Raw genomic sequence first — 21,665 nt, 5'->3', positions numbered from 1 at the left:
TACACGTTCTATACGTACACCATCAGTTTATCGCGTGATCATTGTTCCCGCTTCCCCTACCTTTTGTCACGTCCTTCAAAGAAGATTTCCCTTCAGTTTTTTGTTGTTTGGGGAAAATTCATCGCTCGGACACATGGATTTATCGACACGACGGTTTATCGAGGCATCAGCGTGATGTACTTTTCAAGTTTCATATTTTCTCTATGATACTTTCTAAGGAGAATTTAGAATTCGAAAGATATCAATTTCCAGGAAATATAGGTCTTTATGAGACCATCGATAGGTTTGAATTTAATTAACTCTCTTATAATTGGTATTTCAATTTTTTAATTCCTTAAATTTAGCTTTCTTTAGACGATATAACGCGGGCATTTTATGATATATCCAATATATTCGTATATATTTTACTTTATACATTCGATAAATTTCCTTGGTTGGCCGGCCTGCAACCCACATACGGCACTTAATAAAAATTTGTTTCGTTAGAGGTCGGTGTTTGTTCATCTTCGTCATAAAAATGTCATGACGTCATATCATATCACAAGGGTTCTTCTGAAAGCTAGATATTCGATAACAAGATTAATGGTCTTCGGTAGCTTGCAATGTCAAGCTTTGAACTGGCGGGATCGCCTTGCTGTCAAATCGCCATTCAGCAGCGACCATATTCTTTAACTACGTTCAAGACGTATATCACGCTACAGGAACCATCAAAGGAGGATAATTGCAAGTTAGTTGCCCCTTAGAAACGAGACAGTTGGTTGTTACTTGTTATCCGTAGTTGGTAGTTGTTCTCCTTAGTCGCCACATATTATAAAGACGACATTCATAGTCACCAGTTGCCTTCGCTAATAGTTTCTTGTTGTCTGTAGTTAGTTCTCGTCATCGCTATGTATTCCATCAACCACGTAAAATTTAACATATAGGATTTTATTCTTTTTTATTCTTTCTGTAGGAAGATTCTTTAAGTAATATGAATTTAAGTAACTATTTTATGATACAATAAAGTGGAAAAACGATTATTTTACGTAACGTAATGTTTTAAAGAACATTGAATTTAAAGGATTCAGATAGATATCTTAAACGTAATTAAACCCTCCATATCGTAACAAATTAAAAGAAATTGCGCAAGAAAGTACAAATACATTTAATGCATAAAACATATATTTAAAATCCAAATGTAGGCGTTGACGCGTGCGTGCTACATGTTCGAAACGTTCGTTACATCCGCGATAAAATTTGTAACGACGAAGAAGCTTAACATATGGTGTGCTTCAAGACGATAGTAAAAAGTGTTGGCGGATTTTTCGAAATTTCTTCCATTCTTAATAAAAATATATTGTATAAATATAGTAAGATTTTTCAAATTTAAATAGTTATAATGATTTGAAACTTTACAATCGTACGGTTCTGTTTTATCCTTTGAATATACCTGTCATTTTCATATCTCCTTTTAACTAAACTAAATATTTGGAAATCCTATAATTTGTACACTTCTATTTGTGAATAAGATCGATGAAATTAACGCGTAACTATGCTTTCAATAATGGCTTCGATGTATTGCTCACCATTATGGCGGATTAACGTCTCTAAGTGATCGACCTTAATCACTAAATGGCAGCCGCGATTCAGTGGTAGAGCCTTACACATGACGGACATTGCAAGCGCTTGTAAGACGTCTATCGTGAAACGTTTCCAATAGCATCGATTACGACGACGGTGAAATCCGAATAGAAATATATATCGCGTATCGCTTCAGTCTGACATGTCTTAAAATAGAATCACAATTTTTCGTTCTTAAATAAAAAAAAAAAAAAAAATAAGAAAAAAGAAAAAAAGTCTATAAAAATTATATGCAAATAAAATAGATAAATGGATAAATGGTTGTACAAATTTATAAAACAGATATTACAAATATACGTAAATAAATTATATATTTATAAGTTGTTTGTTTAAATATCTGTTTGTTTAAATAAATAAAAGGGATATTTACGACTTACAATGAACGTAGTCCTGTTTTTAGTTTTAAACAAAGCAAAAACGGATAACAACTTTTTAAAATGTAAAACTCAACGCAACAGTGGTTTGTTTTAATTAATCAATAACGTTCAAAGTTAATTAATTTAGAGTGGTTTGTACATTTTGTATGCTCGCCGTATTTTAACGTTTGATGTGTAACGTTTGATGTAGTACTTGATGCCCGAAAAATCGAAAAATAATTAAATTTGATCGTTTCGTCGAATTTACAAGTGTGTATATTCGTGTGAAATCCTATGTGCTTGTGTATGCTGATGTGAAAGGCGGTAATATATTTTTCTTTTTTCGATTATTGTTGTCAACTTTTGTGTGGAATAAATCAATTCCGTGAATAGAAGTGCAATCAATACAGCTTACTATGAAATGATAGCACAACAACAGTACATATCGCCATTGACGTCAGCTTCACAAAATTTCTCGAGTATCGAGGTCGTCCATTTGGGTTATGAATTTATTTCCAAAATGCCACAAGCACGAATATCTTATGGAAATCCACTGTATTTCCACTGTAATTTTTAATAATCAGATTCCATATTGTATGCTACGATTCGAGGAAAATCCGCAGCTAATTATTATCTTTGCTGCCTTTAAATACCATAAATAGTCGTCCGTAAATTTTAAAAGATTTTCTGTGCCATACTTATATTGTGTATTTTAGTCTTAAGGTGCGGGTCGTGTTCAATTAATCGAAAGTGATGAAACTGTAATGGGTCACGATAGTCAAATATTAAAAATGGTCTCGTTGGCTACATTTAAAATCTTTACGAGATATATATGCATAGTACGTTGCTACTAGCAACGGGTAGCGATGAGCAATAGAGAACAGTACCTTCCTTATCTCGTCGTGATTATGTACATACCAGTAATGCACAGTACTCGTACTGAATATCTTACAACATCTACATAGATTTTCAGATTTGTTTCGAATATTACCAGCATAACCATGATAGTAGAATTCTGTTACAGTATTAATTCTATAGTGCCGTTATGCATAATACAGCCCTAAAATGTTTCTACAAATATACGAATATTTTCGTCAGCTACTATATTCCAACCATGGCTTATTATGAAAGGAAATATATAACGAAATTACTTGTTTTTTTAGACTAAATTAGTTTAATTTGAATAATTTTAGTAATTGTGTAGGATCGAACAACAACTTATCATTAGCTTCACTCGAGACTTGATTGCACGTAGCAACGTAATTGCGTTGGAACTGAGGGTAGAAAACAATGTCAACCGTTAGACGCGTCTGTCTGGCGAATGTGTAACGCGTGAATAATAGATGGCGGCAATCACGTGAACCCTACTTATAGCTGTTTCGGCTTATATCGTAGCATTCAACCTAGGGTAAAACGATAGGGATCATTAGAAGTTGAAAGGCCGGCTGATCAGCCTCATTTTGTTCCATTTTTTAATCAAGCGATGAATCGACAAATTGTACAGATTTCGATGGTTATCACAGTTCTCTGGGAATTTTCAAGCGCGGTTCGTCGAATTTAGTCGGATTGGCTACAGACTCTTTTACGAGCAGCTTGAAACTCGATCTAGTTTCGAGAAAATGAAAAATTCGTTTTATCTCTTTGCTTCCCTGTTCCTTCCTTCCTCTTTTTTTTTGCTTTTTACATTGCGTTAAGACCGGCTAAATAATATTGATTGCCATGGACGTTGGCTGGTTCAAAATCACTGACATCGACGATAACAAAAGTAAGTTTGATGATCATTTATCTGAGCCGGTGTTATTCGACTTGAGCTCTGCACATTTGTTAATATTATTCTAGTAGGGATGAGATACTACAAATTTTAAATAACTTCGATTAAAATTATATTATAAAAATTATATTACATTAACGTTTAGAAGTCAATAAAGTGGAAAGAATTACGCGAGATAATGTAAATATAAATTACATTACAAGGAAACAATACGGCTAGGTAATTTGAAACATTCTGGCTAAAATTGCATTCTTTCAAAGTTAGGACGTACAGTATTTACAAAGCAGATTAAGTATCAAATGGGGTACTTAAGAAAATTCATGTTATCATTCTTTAGTAAACATTTTCAGGTTATAGCCTTCTGCAAAAGCTGCTTTTCGTTACGTTAACGTATTCATTATTAATATTAATCATATTGTTCTTATCTCCTAGGGGCATAACAATCCATTTTTATATTGTGTTAAAGCTAAATTTCTATTATATTTTCGCAAAATTTTCTTTCGTTTTATAGAGAAATGATAGATACACAGCATTTTTTGTTTTATGTTATTTTATATTAAATTGGAGAAAGGTGGATCGCACATAATTGAATAAAATAATATAATGCAAAAAATATCGTACATCTATCATTTCTTTATAAACCGAAAGAAACTTTTGGAACAACCTAATATTTCTCTCCAACGACACTTCTACGATGTTAAAATATTTGATAAAAATATTTGATAAAAATATTAAGAAATTCTAATATTGATTTAAACGTATCGATTTATTTACTTTTCGCTGCCAGAAATTGTTAATTATGATTTCCACTTGAAAGCGTATTTCATATTATGAGGATAAATGATCAAATTCATCTCTAATATACACGTTAGAGAGTCATTTATAGCTGCAATCCTGTTTACCGCTCATATTCCTGGAACTCGATAATTCACTAGGCGATTGCTTTAACCGTGCAGAATACATCCATAAATAATTAATCGCCATTAATATTCCATCGACTTTTGAAAATCCCTGATGTGATCTATTTCACGTGATGAGAATACGTGTAAAGTGAGGTTATTGCTTGATTATCTTTAGTCGAATAAATCGAGTGATTCAAATTATAATGCGGAAGAAAGTCAAAACTATGTATATTATTTTTTTCAATTTTTATGTATCATTTGACGGAAGGAAATTTCGTAAGTAAGGTTCACCTTCTTTAATGTCAATGATTTTGACATATGTTATTAAGCTCCAAATTCTAAGCAATCTTCTATATATATATATATATATATGTAGTATCTTAATGGGTCTTAGAGGAAAGGACAAGTAATGATGTTTTGATTTAATAAATAATGTTCGAAGCAACGAAATGATTACGATGCTGTCGTACGTCTTATTCTCATAGACGGCTTCCGACTTCCCGATTCACACTCTTCCGCTTCTACACTCGCTCGCTCTCGCTTCTCAAGTCACACTCTGCACACCTTTTGCATCCGTCTTCTCCGGCTTCTCAACTAACACTGCCTTTAGCGTCTCTTTGTCTTTTCCCGTCCTATCGGACACGTGTCCCGAAACGCCCGTGGCCAGAGTCACGCAGGCCCTTTCCACGAAACTATCCACTTAAAAAGAACCGACGACACATTGATGTACCCGACGATGCCGCGGCTCTCGCGGCATTGTTTATGGTTCGGCAGATATCTTAGGCCTTTTGTCCACGATACTACATATATAACATACGTATAATAGCCAAAGTTCAACTGCCAAGTATACGCAAAGCTTTTATTTTCAATTTATGCGACACCACTATGTTTCATGAATTTATTTGCTAACGGTATTGAAACAAATAACAAGCAGAGGACGAACTATCCGTGAACTGTTTTGCCAACGAATACGCTTCCAATATTTTCTGTTTGAGAAAACACACTTGTTGCTGTTGCAACTCCAAATATTTTTACAGCCGACGTTTTTGCCATGAATCATCGGCTAACATATAAAATAGAGAAAAGCCATAGTTGATTGTAATGGAAATTTAGAAAACCTGAAACTCGATATAGAAGGGAAAAATAAAGGAAAGGAAGGGAGAGATAATTGGAAGCTTGGGGCCAGGTTTAATTCACTGAAACCGGGCTGCTTGTGTCATCACGAAACAGAATTGCCAGTACGTCATTTCTGTGCTCCCGTCCTCGTAAAAACGGTTTCACTCGTTAAGAAAAAACGAATAGGCGGTGAAGAGAGAAAAAAGCAGACAGAGAGCGCTTTTAAAAAGCTGACGAAGCGTGCGTTGCCACAACGAGACACACGGTGCTATTTGTCGTTTTAAATTGCGCCGCAACTTGTTTTTCAGATCTTTGCTAGAGACACGTGAAAACACGTTGGAAGTATATTTCTTGTTTTTGTGGAATTTAGCTGGAAAATAAAAAATAACGTAAAACATGTACTTACGACTTACAGAGTAATTGAATGTATACACTATAATAACCAGCGATTTAAGGCTTTAAAAGATCGAAAAAAAAGAAAAGAAAAGAAGAAAGATAATATGTTGTGGCAGTCTAACTCGATCTAAGGAAATAGAGAGGGAGGGGGTTGGGGGGGGGGCAAAGCTTGTTAATCTGGAAAGAATACAAGCATCAATTTCAAGCACTTATAGAGAATCAAGCGGGCTTGTTAAGGTCGTAAGTTGGACAATTATCCCGTGTTAGGTTCAATCAGCTTAGTCCTACACAAAATTGATCGAATCATGTGAAAACAAATGTATTCTGATTTTTGTCGCAGATATTTCTGGTCTACGCACTCCAGTGCCCACAAAGCAGTTATTGAAACAGCTGATTTTCGCCTATTCTAGAGCGACAACATCCCCTGATCTTTTACAACCATGAAGGACCTGTACTCGAAAATACTTGCAATTCTCATCTGCTTGCAGGTTATTTTCGTCACTTTCTTCCCGTCAGGGGCTGGTAAGTTGATACTGATTAATTATACCATCGAAATTCTATATAATGGCTACAAAAAATATTTGCATCATTACCCTCATTTCCTAACGAAGCGCGTTTTTTTACCAAGTTTTATATTTCATTTCATAGTATCAAATCTCTGTAGTTACACGAAAGTATTAAATGATAGGAAACTTGATATACACGAATTTAATTAATTAATAAGTTAGTCGATATACAGCCATTATTATTTCATGTGAAATATTACAACGTCAAAAACTTAACGTTCTTGTACGTACAGTATTAATCACAAATTGTAAGAATGTTTACTGATAAGCAAAATAGATAATATGGAAAACGCAGACCTATGGAAAGAGAATTCCTGACATTAGACAGGAATACGCGATTGCACGAAATATTTTATGGTATGTCTGACATGGAGAATATATGCGGCGAAGTACGAAAAATTCATCCTGAGATATGTATACGACCTACGCGGTACGGGACGTGTTATAAATGGTTTTCGCCACTCAGCCGTATTTGAATTTGTGAACACGATCGAACAAATGACGCGACAATTATTAATTGCCGTCTCTGCCTTAGTAACGATTCGCGTTGGAACGAGGTCGAATCGTTCCGATTCCACGCGCGATTAACAAATAATTACAGTGGACATCAATTACTTGGATGACCTTCGTCATTTCAGCTTAAAACGATTAATTTGATCAAACCAACCAATTATTTCAATTAATACAATCTGCACTTTAAATTCGCACGTCTTGTGTATACACACCGGGCCAGAGAAAAGTTTTCATTCGTTCGAGTAGAACCTTCGTAGTCCTTGAGGACGCGTGTCGCTTCTCGTGCACCTAAAGTTTCGCTCAAATTAACCGATTTATTTGAATTCGAGCGAGTGAAAACCTCTTTGTCACCGTGAGTTTGTTACTTAATTGATACTCTTAGATGCCCTTTGCTTTCAATCTCTTACATCCATTCTTAATTAGTCAAGTCGTTTGACTTTTGACAAGTATTTTGAAACCATTTTACTAACACGAACCTACTTTTTTACTTGAGATTATCCGCTATTTTTATTCAAATGTATATGTACGTATATACACTTTTGAATTTTAAACGAACCTTCTATTATACCTATATCCTTTAAGTGCCGTTTTAAGTTTCAAGAGACTTTAACTCGGATAGCTCGACTTGGAGTTCTAACGTATACTGTAAAGCACACTTGCGAAGTAAAACAGCAAACACGATATAAAAACTTTTTGCCCATGTAAGAAATCGAATAACCTATTTCAACGGTGCTTTAATCTCATCGATGAAGCATCGATGCAACGAAGGAGCATCGTGATAGCCGCAATGCGGATCCGTTGAACAAAAATTTCCTGGTACGGTCGTTTTCGTAATGTTATTAACCGTTTTAGTGTCGGATGTTTCAAGACTCCGTATCGGTTTGTGCTGTGCAGCGCGATAGCGCTTCGTTTATTTATTTGCGAGTAGTACCGATCGACGCGATCGCGCTGCCCTTTTTCATCCTGTTTTTTTCATCGAAATATACCGTTCGACGTGCTCGCGCTTCATTTCATCGGTTATACTGGAAGCGTTACAACAAACACTCAAAAGTTTGCGAAATATTTATGCTCTGCGTTTCGTTTGTGTGATAACATTCTATAATGCAGGATTTGGTTTTCCGATTCAAGAGGTAATTTTTTATATTGGTTTTTTTTTTTATTTGGTTTATGATTATTTGAAAAACGAGTAATTACGAGAGGAAACTCTGATATGACTCGCGACGAGCACGCTTGAGCGCGTTGCGAATTAATGATCGTGACCATACATCGTGGCACAATTTACCACGGTACGCGAATAGAGTGATCACGCTGCGTGGCGTTAAAACGGTTAGCGTAACTGCGCGTACGATTGTCGAGTGACAAAGATATTGACGCTGGTAATCGTTTTCAGTGCATTTAGGAGGAAACTGTACTGATTTCGAAGGACGATCTGTCTTACATGGACAGATGTATGTGCCGGGACCTTGGATTTGCATACACTGCATATGTTACAATTCGAAGTCAACATCTTGCGGGCGTCTCCGCTGTTCAATTCCTGCGGTAAGTATATGCTCATTCTAAGAGCAACCAGCTTAACACAACCATGAGAAACTAAAGTACACCGTTAACGCTTGCATGCTGGTCGTTAAAACACATGCTGCGCGAATAGGGTACACAGCGATTCATTTAACTCGCCTTGAATTAGTTTTAGAAAGACAAACATGGACAGGGATAATTTTTGTCACGAATCGTTTAATTTATTCGTTCATTAGAACGAATTAATTTACACCTGCTGAGATCGCGATTGACGCGACAAATTCGAAATCTTGTTCCATATAAATATTTTTAAACAAGCACGTCGTAAGCTTTGTATATTTTTTAATCGCAACGAAACTGTTCAGAGAAATGCTGAAATTATTAATTATAAAAGGAGATTTCTACGCATCGTTGTAAAAGTGTCAGGGAAAATATTCGTGAAACAGTTACGTTGTTACAAGTTCTACAAGAAGAAATATCGAAAATCACGTTCCACTTATTCAGTTGCACGTGTAAAAGGTATCTTGCGTTCGCGCAAAAAATCTCTGAAGGATACATGCTTTATAATAATTGGAGTGTCGAAGTTGTTACACGGATCGGCGTACACGTACCTTTTAATGAAACTAGGTTACTCATTCGTTATTCGTTCCTAATTTTCAGCTTCACGATTTTTACGCAATAAAATTTTATACACCTGTTCGGTTTATAAATGATTCAATTCAAATTTAACAGAATTAAAGTTGAAATAATCATTTGTACTTCATTAAAAGGTTCTTTCAGCATCTCGTTTCAATATTTTTATTGGTAATATTTTGTTGATCGTTATATTTAAATGGAGTTTTTCAAAGGAGAGACATTTTAAGGTAGGAAATGGACATACATTTATAATAAGAATTCAGAAGAAAGAATATTTCATACAGAAAGAAATATTCCGTATGTATAAATAACTACGCTATGAATTTTATATGTATCGGATATTCCTTCTGGTTAATGTATCTGATGTTTTTTCACGCGAGATAGCGTATATTTGCATCTATATGTCTCTTCGTTTCTCAGTAGTAAAACTTAGCATTCATGCGGCTGATAAGTAGTTACGCACTGACAACGAGAAACATAAAATGAGTAAGAAGCATGAGACATTCTATAGGAAAAATAAACTTGTTTTTATCTTTCATTGCATATTCGTCAGAATATTGTTAATAAATATTTAAGTTAAGATTTCAGTTGAAATAAATACATAGGATTAGACATTTATTTATATATATATCTATGAACGCATTTGACATAAAATTTTGATAACGACTAAAATTATATATTCTGATATTAAATTAATTTAGTGAGAATAAAAAACTAATTTTTTTAAACAAGATTTTGTATAAAGTTATATTTATTAGGAAAAGTTCGTTCATCCCTTTATAATATGATAGGATTAGACTCATAGCTGTGTAAATCATTTCATGGAATAGTATATGTGTGCGTGTGTGTTCTAAGTTTTTACTATAAAAATGCTAAATGTACTAGGAGACGTTTTTAAAAATTCATACATTTTTCTTCATCAAACATATCAATCGTTATATTGAAAAGTTAATTATCTATTATTTGTTTCGAGCTGCACATTGATTGAGACATTCCTGTTGGTTATAATTGCGAATTTAACGCAACGAAGTTGTTTGAATCCCTTGCGAGCATGTAAATATATCGTCGAATTAATAGGTCAATTACTTGAGGTTGGAATTGAAAGAAAGAGAAAGGTGGAGGAGAAGTCTTGCGTTTGAATGCGGGACACTTTTAAAGCCCACAGTTCGCTGAAATTGCCAGAGAATTCAATTAAATGGCAAATTAAACCATTGAACTGAATCTGTTTCCAATCGCGAGCTTAGAAGTTCTATCCTTTGAATTTTTATATCAGTCAACTTTCTTTTTGTACGTACGGTAACGAATACAATTCATGAATTAATGAAGTATGTAATTGGATGAAAGTTCTTCTTCCTGGATTCAGTTTAGACTAAGAAAAATTATATAATAACGAAATTATCAACTTAAAATTGATAGAGTGTATAGTTTTTTTTCTTTTTTTTTTTTTTTTGCGTGAGGAGGGGAAAATGCTGTTACGCATACCCAGTGATCCGCATCACTGGGTTATGTGGGACTCGGGCGGATGTTGTTGCCATACCCACTAAAAACCCCTCCTCCTTTTTCCTTTGCTTTGAGGACAGACAACCCCGGTAAAACCTGTCGGCAGTCATCAGGGTTGTCCTTTCATGCCCCGTTGTATCTTCTTCGTCGGGCAGCTATTCTGTATATTCAGTATTGCTCTCGTCATCTTCTCAGCTAGTTCAGAATACTGGGCTGATCTCCTTCTGTGGTTCTTTGTTGTCTTGTATCTCTGCCTTCACTGCTCCGCGTAGTTGTTGTTGCTCTCGTTCTCCTCCTTGCCTCCTTCAAGGCCTTCGCTGTCACCCTCCTGTGAGACATGACGGTCTTGCGAAATTGCCTGAATTTATCCCAGCTCTCGTTCTTGGCGGTCACCGTGGCGATCAGATTGTCCACGTCTATCTTCTCGCCAAGAGCGTTCTCCAGCTCAATCCTTCTGTCCGTTCACCTCGGGCACGTGAAGAGGGCGTGCTCTGCATCGTCGTTAGGGTCTCCACAGTCGAGACAGTTGCTGTCGCTGCTCTTGCCAATCCTCTTTCTATAGACACCGAAACTCCTGTAGAGGTGGCCGTGTGTGCGTTATATATTTATTGGACGTGCGTGATAGCTGTGGTAGTTGGGCCTGGTCCGCTGTAATTGTCACTGGGGGCTGTAGATGTCGCTGCCGTCGTCCGACACTAGTTAGTGTCGAGTGCCGCCACACTCCCATGCCCGGTTAACAGCTGCATGCTGTGATGATCGATGTCCATCTTCTTTTTGGTAAATAGCAGCGCACTCGGTATTAATTTCCTTGCGCCTCCAGTTCCCCCTTCAGCTCGTTGCCGTCATCCGCGCCGATCTTGGTCTTATGGATCTTGTTCCACTCGTAAGTCTCTCCGAGCATCTTTATCTTTATGTAGATCGGGAGATTTCCGGTCAACACGCAAAGTGCCGCGTGGGAGACGGTACGATATGCCGTCGTTGTTATGCACAGGGCCGTTCGTTGTACCCGTTTCAGCTTCTTCCTGTTCTTATCGGTATTCGCTAAGCTAATTCTTCTTTCTGAACCCATACTGCCTCCGATGGAACGGGTCCGTTCCGATGCATCTCTCGATGATCTTCTTAAAGCATTTTTCCCAGATCTTGCTCATGGCTGGGAGTATGCTTATCGGTCGGTACGCGTTAGGGAGACTGGGATCCTTTCCCGGCTTCCTTAGCAGTATTACTCTGGCCGTCTTCCAGCAGTCTGGTTCCAGCTTGCTTCCAGCTCCTGCTTCCAGCAGTCCAGGAGTCTTCCATCGACTCCTGCAGCCTTCTTGGTGTTCATTCTTCCGGCGGCATCGACGACATCGCCTTCGCCGATGACGACGCTGAAGCTGATGTCTCCTTCTTCTTCGGTCTCTGCCTCTTCGCGGCCCTCGTAATGGGAGGGTCCGTGTCCCATGGTGAATAGCCTCTGTAGGACTGCTTCCACCATGTCGATCGGCATGTCGTTGGTTGGTTTCTTGCTTTTGCATCTCTTCATGACTGTGCGATAGGGTTTGCCTTCTTGCTTTCCTGTATGGATGGAAACGCGTTCGAAAAGTAGAACGGAGTAATTAGCGATGCACGATCCCAGGCTGGTGAATATTTTTCCATCGGGAAAAGTCAGGTCGAGCGATACAAGATTTATATGCTCGTTCTGCCAGTTATTTCAACGTCTGTTACGCGATAGAAAATGAACATAAATGAATAATAAATGTATTACAGCCATAAAGATTGCTTGATGTACGCCACCGTTTTTCCCCTATTTCTCCGATACAATTTTCCTTTTTTTTTTCTTTGCCAAACACTTTACTAATCGGTACGTATTCGAATTATCCTCAATTATTCTCGGTTGTTTCCGTTTCCTTTGGATTTACATAAGTACTCGTTTGATGTACGTGCAGAGTGAGATAATAACTATTAACAGCTATAAAATAAGAAGCGAAAATACGTTGAAACTCGACTTCTAGATTTGCGAGACTTTGCAGAGCTTCGAAACTCTCGTATTTCAAACCTAATAAAAAGTTGTAGAGGGAGAATTACATTGCGAGATCTGTTAAGGAAAATCGTATCGTTGTAATAGGATTATTTCAGCGAGGGAAATTCCGTGTTGCGTGTAACGCGTTGCAAAGCCATGAGCTTTCGTTCGGGTTAATATACATAATCGCCTTATCCAACTTTCCATCTAAACCGTTGCGCTCACACGTGAATTTTGCATTTCAATCTTCTTACTTGCAGTCCAGTCCAGTTTAGTGTGACTAAGCTAAATGTTTCAGCCCTTCCAGGTAGAATATGTTTTATAGAGAGACGTACAACTCTATGAAGGGGAGATCAATAAATTGGGTTATCTTTAAATCACTGACAATTATTTCATCGACACGATTTCACCGACAGCGAATCCACCGGCAATGTCTATCAAAGTTTATGTACCGATACACCGAGTGAAATCACCCACAATCATTTCACCAATATTCTCCTTTGTCGATAATTATCATGTTTGCCACTACATGTTATCGTTGATTATATGTCTTTATTTACACATTCGTTTACGCGCATAACGAGATAAACGAAGAAACGAAAATGATATGTTGTCATGATGTATTGTTAAATTACTAATTAACACGAGTTATATATCTACCTACATGAAAGCTTCTAAATATCAATTATAATTCATGAAAGCACACAAGCTATTTTGCTATACACAAATGGAATTATAAGGAAATGTTACGTGCTAATGATTTAACGAAATTTATTCTTCTGTACATTTGACATTTCTGTATTATTACTTGTGTACTTTCTGCTCTTGTTTACGTCATCGGAAGTAAAATTACGTTAAGCGAATCAGCTAATCTATTTGAGCGATTCAATGGCTCGGTCTTCTCTTATGCGACTACCAAGTAGAAGATAAGTTCTTGGTTATATAACATTTTATAACATCCAAATTAACTTTTTTTTTCTTTTTCGTTTTCTTTTTCTTTCTCTTTTTCTTTTTTTTTCCTTTTTCTTTTTCTTTTTTTTCCTTTCTCTTTTTCTTTTTTTTTTCCTTTTTCTTTTTCTTTTTTTCTTTACGTGGGGGAAATCCGCTCGGACACGAAACCACTTCTTAAGTGGCGTGGTAGTGAACATCGAAATTAACTGGGGCACTAATTAGCTGAATTACATTGGTAATTTTCTATAATTTATTACTCGAATATGGTAATTTTTTCTTAAAAAGTTTGCTTTTTCTACAATTATTTTACTACAAAACCCATCAAAAACATGATGTATGTATATATACCCTCAAATATTATCGGTTTATTCTCAAGCTATAGTTCAATTTCGGAAATTGCCAATTAAAATCATAGAAAAAAAAAAAAAAAAACACAGAAAGTTCGTTAAAATATGCGATTTTCCAATCAAGATATAGAATTTATTCGAGTAATATAGATTACAGTAGCGATGGTGACGGCAACGATGAATGGACTGATTCTTCGTGCGAAAATAAATTGGAAGCGCAGAACGATGCATTGTTTCAGGGAATATCGATTTTCAAGCATGGTTTTAAAGTACGTGTGCGCGTGACTAGGTTTGTTAATTAATGCCGCTCCCAGGTTTTCAATATATAAATGTGACACCTACATATCTTTAAGCTTAAAACAATTGGACTAACAATTTCATTAAATTTAAATGAATATTTATCTTTTTAAACGCAACAATATTTTTAATGACAACTTCACGTGTAAATCAAGTGCATACATATTCGATCGTTCTTGAAAACCTGATTCTCTGCGAAGAGAAAAAATCCTTGAATAAAGATTTGATCTACGTTTTATATGCTACGTTTTACATCCACCTCTTTTCAGATATACCTCTCTATTTAAAATCATAGATCGTCACACTCTATAGGTATTTCCTTGAAAAGGTTAAAGTCGTTCTGTATAAAAGCTAATTCAAAGGGGAAGGAAATTCTGCGAAAAATTCTTTCAGATTTCCCTATGTTTGAGCTCGAATCAAAGCAATCCTGTATAATAGGATAGGATGATAGGATGATTCTGTATTATTCCTTGTGTACTTTCTGTTCCTGTTATTTACAATAGGATGATTATGCGTTTAACTTCTCATAGAATCTCTCTGATTCCGTATGATATCGTCAGTGTTTTTGAAATATGTTATTGATGTCGTAACGTCAACCGTTTCCAGTGCAAATTCAATTTCGAATCGCAATTTCCATGTTTGCGTGGCAAAAGCGTAAAATCGATAACGCACGCAAACATGTCTTCTTTGCTAATGGCGTACTATAAATATAAATATTTGAATAAATATTGCGAATTTCATATTGCTAAAAGATTTATACTATTTGTTCGTAAATAATCGTCGGATCTATATTTAAGTGGAAACTGCTGCATTAGATCTCTTTTCTTACTTAAAATTATTTGGATTGGTAACTTGGATGTAACATGTAATTTATTCTTCTTTTATAAATAGTGTACAGAAGATACCAATTCAGAGAAATGGAAGGAAAGTCTAAAAGCAAAGAAAATCTACAGGAAGATGAAACGTTCGAGCCTTGCCAGGCTATATAAGATGCTAAGTAATCTTCCTAGTCCTGCAGTTCTTTCTATTTCGATCAATAATTATTGGTATATGTTAGGAATGCAATTAGAATTTTTGTCCTCAAGCAAAGTATAATTTCAATTTTGTATGTAAACCAAAATATTAAATATCAAATAACCATCAAATAAAATTATATTGTATGGACTACTGTTTCTTTAAATATTTGAATATTTGGTAAATATTGTTTATTTAAATATTTTAAATTGCATGGAAAAAAAATGATGCAAATAAATCATAGGGCATTTTAACTAAAGAGACCAATATCTATTTAACTGTGATTAAATCGTCACCGTTTAACGCTCTATCTCTTTTATTAACTGTGCCTTGTTAAACTACAGAAGATTACAGAGGATGCGTTTTTTTGATAAACAAACGTTCTGACAAATACGGCAGCAAAATCAGATATATAGATTCTTACAACAGCAGTTATATTCTATGAATTCCGTTTTTCAGAAGCTTTATTTGTGAAACGACAATTCGCCAGAGTACGGATTCACTGTAGTTATAGCTGTAGGATCTCTATCTAGTTGACAGATCTGCTTTACGTAAAGAATTCCTGTCTCTTGTTCTACCTTATCGCGATTCTTTCCTCACCTTATACGCTTTGTCGAGGAAAGTAATATCGCTACATATCTCGGCTCCGGTTACAATAATTAGTTTCCGCCTAAACTGTTAGAACCACGTAGCACGCACTCTACTCTCGTTTTTTAAACATTCAGGCCATCTGATCGCATGCGACGAGTTTTATGTTAATCCCGACCAATTACAATATCTTTCTCTCGTTTACAAGGGACGACGAGACTGGCAGTTGCGTGCTTTCCAAAGCAAAAGCCGCGATATCTGCATGATAACCTAACGTCAACCGATTTTGTTGTACTATTCTTAAGTGGACTTCGTTTGTACCACTTTCGTAACAAAAATAGAATATCTAGAACACAGCATTCCGTTATGCGATATTGTCAATTTCTAACATCTGAAACATCAGAGATAATTTTTTCCCTACAGTTGTAAATTTGTGTGAAAAATTACGAACGTAAAGGTGTTTGGCGCATGTACAGTTCCCCCCTCCCCCTCCCCCCTCCAACCTTCATTTGCGTAGACATGCTAGAAAGATCCACTTTTCGACGGTGAAACCGTTAGTATTAGTATTAGTGTTATAATATATTTGACTAATGGTTCTCAAATACTAGTTTTGCTAAAGCAATGGTGGAATTGGAGCAATTCCTTCTTCTTTCATTCTTTGAATAACCTGAATTTTCAAATAGTCTAGTGACGATTGATCCGTACAATTAATCGATTTCTTTTTATTACAGAAGTGCAAGAAGTTCCGGTATGAACGCAGATGTTGCAACATCGAATGCCTAAACCCCACAGAAGATCCGATCGAATTTAATGTCACTACCGTCGATGACTCACCCAGAAATGGTTCACTTCAGAACCATAGTCCCATATCTGGAAGCGTCAATCACTATGTGTCACATAGTCATATGTGGACGCTGAGCTTATTGATGGTAATTGTAATATTTTAATTTTTTTTATTCTATATTTTGAAATACTTTGAAATTACTTACTTGCGAATTACTTTGAAAAGTAATTCGCAACGTAATATAAAATAATACTACTGATTTGTGTCTCTTTCAGAATTTTTTCTTAATCTCTTGTTTTTTTCCAGTGCAATCCCTTTTATCGGAAGTTACTTGATTGCTTTATTTCCTATTAGGTGGTGACCTGCTGCTTTCTTGGGGTTTAGGCGACTGATTGCTTCTATGATCTCTGCACAAGTGAAGGGTTCAATAGGAGGGGACATTTATGTTACTATCACGGGGGAATGATCAGAGGAGAGATCAGCCGAGGAATCCAGCTATGAATCTATTGCCCAGGGTGTCCAGGAAGTTGTCAAAGTTGTTAATTGTTATCTGTGTTAGCGTAGTGAATAAACACATTGATGTTCGGTGTTTCAATTATCAGAATTATAATCGATGTTAAATGTATAGAGTGTGAAAAAATTATTTGTTATAGCTGTGGAAGATGGAGATCTGTTAGAGAAAATGGATCATGAAATTGATCTTGAGTATAATTTTCAGACAAAATTTTTTATTGCATCATAAAGTACTCATCACGAGAAACGAAAGTTTCAGAAAACCCATTTTTTTTTTCTTTTTTTTTTTTTTGGTTCTATGTATCCAAGGTCGAGAATAAACTATGTGCACGTTTCTTGTATTCGTTTCTTGTATTTTTATGAGGAATTCAGTCTTTTTACGCCACAAGAGTCTCAACGTTTTCGTTTTCACGCCTACGTTACGCTCGTTAAACACGTTCCAACAAGACCATGAATAAGGGTAACAGCTTTAATGTTTTCACATGTGTTAATTTATTATTTTAGACCTTAAATATTTTATTTATAAAATCTTTATTTAAACAAGTTACCATTGTCGCTACAATAAATCAATGAATGAAATCAGTTTAAATTTAAAATATCATTTCATAATTTCTCGTCACTTGTATCTAAAAACAACAAAAAAACGGTGTACCCACATCGTGCGTAGACGGGAAATTAAAACAGTGGAGCTTAATTGAAACACTGATCATATTCCGCGATTGTAAAACAATAATAGAAAATCGTGTTTCTTTCGAAGGGTATGAAATTGTCAGGAGATTATGCCATAAATGAAATTGGAAACTGGCTGGTCAAAGGTATTAAACTCAATTAAACTGAACTGTGTTATATTGTACAAAGGCTAGAGAACTGCTACCAAATATCTGCTAGTTTAAAGGTGTCCCTTATAAATTATAATTATATTTCAAATTCAATCTCCTAATAATAAGTAAATTAATATTTTACCTAAAATCTGTGATATAGATAACAAAAATAAATTCTTTACATTATTCGTTAGTTTGCAATATAATTAGAATATTCTTTATTTTTATTTTCTGGTGTCTTTGTTATTCTTAAAAGATAAACTGCTTATTTACAAATTTAACACTGCATATGCTATTAATAAATCATTTTATATTTAATTTTGCAACCTTCAGTCATTGTTAAAACTTGTTGACAATACTGTCGGTTAATAGAAATTTCTAAAATCCCCTTGTTTCTATTCGATTAAAGGGTATATTGCAGAAACTATGTTAGCTACAGTGTTAGCTACAAATCACCTGTGTCACTCCGTTAAACTTATACACAATAGTATTGTTTCTTGTTTTCATTGAAAATAAAATATGTTATTGTAGGAATGAAGCAGAATGTTCAAATAATTGAAACAACTTTTTGTCCTATAACTAGTGCCTTTCATTTTAAAAATTAAAAAATTTTTAATCAACGATATTTGGAAGTTTCGATCTAAAATGACCAGGAATTGAAACAGAAAATATTTTGATGCCAATAAATACATATTCTTCACACATAAAACAAATATGAAAACAAAAATCGATGTATATGAATGAATTTTGAAATGGGGAGGAATTATATGATTATACCCATTCTCTGTTGCGTTTAATTGTTTCAATTGATGTCTTATGAGAATTTTCATCGAATTTTTTAGAGATCCTGGCTGTAAGGTCTTTTTAAAATTATAAGAACAGATTCAAACTATAACATTTGAAAACTTGTGCTTACAAAACTTACTTGTTTCTCATAATTATTTAAATGAATCTATTCGGCATTTTGAGTGACCGTCCCTTTATGGCTCGGACGGCACCTCTCCTTCCTTTGGGAAATTCCGAATTATCTGTCCTCCCCGAGCTGCAAACCTGATGACTTAGACAGTAGGGAAAAACATCAGGGAAAACCTCTGGCTAGAAAAGTACGATAGACGAACAAAATTTAACGGCTGATGGGGAGTATCAACAACATACAAGGACAATCATCAACAAAGTGTCGTACCGTGCGGGTGAAATACTGGAGTTTCAATAAGATCTTATAACCATCGAGTTCAGAACATCAAACTTTGTTTGCATAAAGCAAGTGTAAACAAAGTGTCAAATTACACTAACACTCGATCTATTAAATCCGTTCCACCTTGAGCGTTAATTCATTCGAGGTTCGTGGTATCGATCGATCGGTCGGACGTGCCCGCTGGCTCTTTAGTTGATGATTTGTAACAGAATCCTTGCATTAACACAGATTCTCAGAACACACAACTTCACCCAGCAGATATCGATTACAGTCAGTTGTCACTAACAATGCTTTTATCAACAATTTCTTTACCTGTTGATCCTCTGGAAGTTTTAACTATATTATATTCTCTAGGAACAGTAAGATTTTAATGATATAACTTTACTAATGAGATCTTAATGTCATAAACGGTATCGAAACTTCTTAATTAATGTCGTTATCGAAGAAGAGACTCGTAATCTTCTCAAACGAAGAGCACTTGATGTTTACAAGTAGAACTCGATATCTTAGTTTCTTAAAATGTGTTTCTGTGTTTACTTTCTAAATGTAAACTTTATTCAAAACGAGCCGTTCATTCGTTACAGGCCGTTAATAAAATTGCACGTTGCACAAAGGAATTGCCGTTAATAATTTAAGATTCTCTGCTCGTCGTACAGGGTATATATCGTAATTATTCACGACGATCGTAACGTTTAAGTCCAATTCGAGCTTAAAATCCCACGTGAGCTATACTACCACAATAGCCTGAATTTCTATTTGTTCGTTTACTGCCTGTTCGTACTCGGAGCATCCGTTGTAAATTACAGCAAAATCTTCTAATGTGTTCCAGAATATGTCTTCATGGAATTTTAATAATTTATTAAATCTATAGATAACAAATGTAAAACTTACTAATTTATAATTAATATAAAATAAGAGAGCACGAAACTTCCTATTTTATGGACATATTAAATATTTGTAAAAAATTCTGTATCATTAGTATCACTTTAATTACTTTAAAGGATATAATCCCATAAAGCCGTGACCCCTGAAAGAATCGATGTTCACGCGTGACAAATTGGCGTCGTATGAAAGTTCCGGTATGAACGTTACTAGAGCTGATACCAGCTAGGGGCACAGGTATATGTTCTGGGTTCATTATATATTTATAAAGGGCTGCCGACTCAACGAGTGGTCCGGGTAAATTTAAATTGTAAATAGACAGAGATTTCAAGTAAAAGCCTGGATAAGAGCGGATATGGTATGAGAGTCTGTGGTGGAAAGAGGAACAGGCTGCTTTTATTTGTAAAGTTTGAATTTCCTCGATATCGAAGGTGTTTAAGCCGCAAGTGTGTTTCATGTTAATCGTTCGTGTTAATTCATTCGAGACCGAGATTTTATTGTAATACGATTCCTGGGTGTCAGTACGATCTGAATGTTTTGTTAGAATGATACTGTGCTTTTCTCTCTCTGGAATATTCTTTTCATATTTTAATTTTAAATCGATGACAATCTTAAATTTTATGCCTCATGTTTTTAAAATATAAAATTATATACTATGTTATACTATAATATATTATGTACAGTTATATATATTATGCCTACTGATTGATATGAATTTCTTTCGGTCTCGAATGCGTTAAAACGGAGCGCAAAGAAGTCGAAATTACTTATTGTAATTGGTAAAACATCGTGAAAGGCAGACAGATACAAGAAAGAAGTTAAACTATAAATTATATTTGCGACATTGTTATGTTTTTGCTTTCTTTAAGCCTTTTATCAAGACAGCCGATCTATAAATATTAATCGACCAATTTCTCTAAGCTTGTAACTTCAAATTAATGTTTATATATATAAAGAGTTACGTATTAATCTATCTAAATATTTAAAAAGATGTTTAATGTTATAAATGATGGATATTAAAGATGTTCAAAAGAACGTAGTCTTCGCGTGTTCTTTATCATATCCCTGATCAAAGACATTCCAATATTATTACAATATCCAATTACATATTGATACACAAGATATACAGATTATTATTTATAACATTTTGGTTTTCTTAATTGAGTTATTCATTTAGTACAAATGATAAGTAATTAGTAATAAGTCATAAAAAAAAAAAAAAAAAAAAAAAACGGTATTGTAGTAGAAATATTATAAGAAAACATTTTCTGTTTCAGTGTAGAGTTACTCCTTTTTATAGACAGTGTCGTACAAATCCGTACGTCTTTGAGAAAATGTAGGTATCTGAGCCCTTACTTCCTCAACAACTTTCAAATCTGAGAG

The 21,665-nt window shown here is 35.1% G+C and overlaps 2 long non-coding RNA genes across 2 annotated transcripts in view; one reads left to right on the top strand and one right to left on the bottom strand.

Moving 5' to 3' along the window:
* Positions 1–14,068, bottom strand: part of LOC126927463 (uncharacterized) — a 34,804-nt gene extending 20,736 nt beyond the window's left edge. Inside the window, exon 1 of the long non-coding RNA XR_007715505.1 lies at positions 13,860–14,068. This is a non-coding gene — a long non-coding RNA (uncharacterized LOC126927463). The remainder of the gene's footprint in view (positions 1–13,859) is intronic.
* Positions 1–17,597, top strand: part of LOC126927461 (uncharacterized) — a 34,820-nt gene extending 17,223 nt beyond the window's left edge. The window contains exon 2 of the long non-coding RNA XR_007715503.1: positions 17,226–17,597. This is a non-coding gene — a long non-coding RNA (uncharacterized LOC126927461). The remainder of the gene's footprint in view (positions 1–17,225) is intronic.
* Positions 17,598–21,665: the final 4,068 nt, after the last annotated feature.

This window comes from Bombus affinis, unplaced genomic scaffold (genome assembly GCF_024516045.1).
Source record: "Bombus affinis isolate iyBomAffi1 unplaced genomic scaffold, iyBomAffi1.2 ctg00000119.1, whole genome shotgun sequence".
NCBI classification, from domain to species: domain Eukaryota; kingdom Metazoa; phylum Arthropoda; class Insecta; order Hymenoptera; family Apidae; genus Bombus; species Bombus affinis.
This window is presented reverse-complemented; position numbering and strand designations above follow the sequence as displayed.